The sequence below is a fragment of the Branchiostoma belcheri genome, unplaced genomic scaffold, assembly GCF_001625305.1.
Source record: "Branchiostoma belcheri isolate BF01 breed outbred unplaced genomic scaffold, Haploidv18h27 scaffold392, whole genome shotgun sequence".
Lineage (NCBI taxonomy): Eukaryota > Metazoa > Chordata > Leptocardii > Amphioxiformes > Branchiostomatidae > Branchiostoma > Branchiostoma belcheri.
Genome location: NW_017804012.1, coordinates 81,412 through 82,141, shown reverse-complemented (window position 1 = coordinate 82,141; position 730 = coordinate 81,412).

Here is a 730-nt window from a genome sequence, read left to right as displayed (position 1 = left end):
GTCAGAATTTTTTCGCATCTTTCCTTCCCTCACGCCATGTCCAGGAATTGGCTTCTGGTATTCATCACATTACTGAAATCTGAAAATATTTGAAATTAATGTCTCCCTAGGACTCCCTAGAACATGTTTTAACATGAGTATTTATACGGGCTTTAATAGGGTAAGAATTCAACAAACCTTTATTGTACATGGAGATTTAAGCTTCAGTCTATAATAATGTCAAGAAACTTCAACTGTAATATCTAGGGCAGTCTAAAGACCTGTTGTGTCTAAGTTTTTATGGGTTCACCACACCACGAAGTGGTGTGGTGAAACCATATTGCTTTTTCTGATGTTTCTTCTCCTCCTCCTTCTCCTCCTCCTGCCATATCTTTAAATGGATTCAGCTTCTTCATTTTAGGGCCTAAGGTCCTGAAATTTGGTATGGAGGTACAGTGGGCAAATACCCCTAGGCGTTTTTTAAATTATTGTGATACAGGCTTTTAGAATGGTTTTATTTGAGTTTTTTGGCTGTGTTATAGCAAATGTATTACTGTGTTAGTCTGCCTTGTTTACCACGTTTGGGCATGAGTCATCACAATGGAATGCAGGGCATCAACCAATAGGCATGCAGCTTTCCTCTATACTTCTTGCTGATTGGCTGTTGGGATTTAACTTGATTAACACCTGCACAGAAGCATTTCCATACTGACAGTATGTCTGTATTCAAGTGTTTTGGTAGGTATTTCAA